This window comes from Corvus cornix, chromosome 3 (genome assembly GCF_000738735.6).
Source record: "Corvus cornix cornix isolate S_Up_H32 chromosome 3, ASM73873v5, whole genome shotgun sequence".
Lineage (NCBI taxonomy): Eukaryota > Metazoa > Chordata > Aves > Passeriformes > Corvidae > Corvus > Corvus cornix.
In genome coordinates, this window is record NC_047056.1 from 42,567,457 (window position 1) to 42,569,812 (window position 2,356).

General features: G+C 46.5%; 1 long non-coding RNA gene across 1 annotated transcript; it reads right to left on the reverse strand.

Moving 5' to 3' along the window:
- Positions 1-227: 227 nt before the first annotated feature.
- Positions 228-2,093, reverse strand: LOC109143513. Its single transcript, XR_002043735.2, has 3 exons — positions 1,912-2,093; positions 1,460-1,625; positions 228-1,315 (listed from the first exon to the last, which is right to left on the reverse strand). It is a non-coding gene; the product is annotated as an uncharacterized LOC109143513 (long non-coding RNA).
- Positions 2,094-2,356: the final 263 nt, after the last annotated feature.

Here is a 2,356-nt window from a genome sequence, read left to right on the forward strand (position 1 = left end):
CAAGAAATGAGAATGTTTGCTATAAATGAGAATGTTGTCTTTGAAGCTGAATGTAAAAGACTAATTTCCTATTGGATCCTGTAAGAATTTTGCACAGAAAGAACAAAAACGCACTGTATAAGATTTGTAAATAGTCATATCACTCTGATTTATGTTGAAAACCTGTTTTAGTTATAGTTACAGAAACTATAAAAGACAGTCTGAAGTACTCTCCAGAGTTCCTATCTTTCATGAGAAGAATTGCTTCACAACAAAAATAAAATTATATACTTGCTTGTATTTCATTGTGCATTTTCTAGAGAACTGAGGAAGGTGATGTAAGATATTGTGCAAAAGAATCAAACATATGCAGATCTGGTTGTTGCTCAGAATTGTGTTTTGTGCCACATGAAGGGTTATTTTCTGCAGAGCAGTATTTTTCTTTTAAAATTTAAAAGTATTGTACTGTAGGAAACATCTTCAGAAAGGCGTATCTGCAACGGGCCTTTAACTTCCATTGAAGCTCATAGAAATGTCTGAAGACTGACAGTAGATTGCTGATCATGACCTGTTCTTCCTGCAGGTCTTTTTCTCCAGGCTTTCACTCAAGTCCTCACTGGCAGGCCGAAATTTGACTCAGCTGAACTATGGACAGGTTATCTGCAGAAGGAAACTAACCCTTCAGTAATGTTATTTTACAGCCATTACACGATCAGGGTAGATGGAGAGGGCTGAAGGAGCTGAGGTAATAAGGGCAAAGGGCAGAAATGGATGATGGATAAAGAGAACATGCGGCAGCAAGGTAAAATGCAAGAGGGAAATGAGAAGTTCAGGAGAACCGTGCTCCTTGGGCACCTGGGTGCATTTGCCTGCAGAGGGAAACCAACTGCATGCTGGTAACGCATTGTCATGATTTTTTTGCAGAGCTAGTGACTCTGTTGTGCGAGAAATGGTGCTGAGAAGAGTCATAAGTGATTGAGAGTCTCTGTGAATACTGTGCCAGGTCCAGAGGTGGGTACAGCAGCCAGTGTAGTTAAGGGAAAGGGGGCTGTGCTGCTGTATAGCTGCCCCAGTAACACGAGGTTCAGAGTGTGCATTCTACAGGGTGTGATGAATGTGGAGTGGGAAAGAAACTGCAGTTCCTGCCAAGCCACACTGGGATGTGCTGTAAAGAGAGGTCACACAGACGCTTGCATGTGTAAAGATGGAGTGGGGCAACACTGAGCTCACCTCGTGCCTTCCCATATCCAGCAGGCAGGAGTTCCAGTACAGGGAGAGCTGCAGAAGAGCGAGGGCACCTTGTTATGGACACTCCTCTGTCTTAATTTCTCCTGCTCTGATAAAGAGACCAGAAAGGAAATAAAATGACGAAATGTGAGCTACTTAGAAGAAGCTACTTAGAAGAAAACTTTGTCATTTGCACAACAAAGACGGAGGTCAGTCATACAGAGCACCAACGCACAGCCGTGTCACTACCAACCTTTGGTGGTACAGTGGTGGGACATTCAAAGTGGGGTAAGGCATTCCCATCGGCAAGGCAGGACAAGAACCTTCTAGGAGAACTTGCAGCAGAAAAGGCTACAGCTGCTGGGAACCAGGGTGCAGAGGTAATCCAGACTCCAAATGACAAAGTCCTGGAGAAAAATCTGGGAATAAGAGAAGAAAGGAAAGGTTAAATCCTTGAAATGGTCTGGAAAATGGGCATGTGTGCTATCACGAGGGCTGAGCCCCACAGCAGGCCCCGAGCTGTGGGTCTGGCGGGAAGTGCAGGCTCTGCTGTTTGCAGGAGGGATGTAAAAGGATGAGGAGGGAAGGTGGTGAGGAGGAGATTCAGGGGTCCAGTGGTGGCCAGGATGGGTGTCATCCAGTTTCAGCAAGAAGATGTCAGAAGTCAGTGTGAAACTAAGATACTGGAGGGCTTGGTATATTTACCTTTGGTTAAAATTTCAGGTGGCAGTTTTGCAGCTTCAGGCCAAATCCTGCTCCCCACTGAGGCCAAAGGCACAGCTCCCTCTGACTTCACTGACACTGAGCTCACTTCAAGGGGGAGGAAGTGGAGTGCTTGGCTGATGAAAGATGGTAGTGCTGAATAGTGCTGGAGGAGTGTCTCTCACCCTCCCTGCTGTTTTCCCCTCTGCCCTGGAGTTCCAGTTGGAGCTGCTCCTGGCTGAGTCAGTGCAAGGTGCTCACTGGTGTCAGGCGCCGGGAGTCACTGCTTGCTGTGTGACCTCAGCCTCCAGGGAAGGGGGGGCAGTGGGGGAGCAAGAGCAAACGCAGCCTGAATATTAAGTCGAAGTGACGAATGTGCATTTGCTCTCAGGCAAAAGCCACAAACCTCAGAGATGCCTCTAAGGCTTTCACTTGAGCAAACCACAAA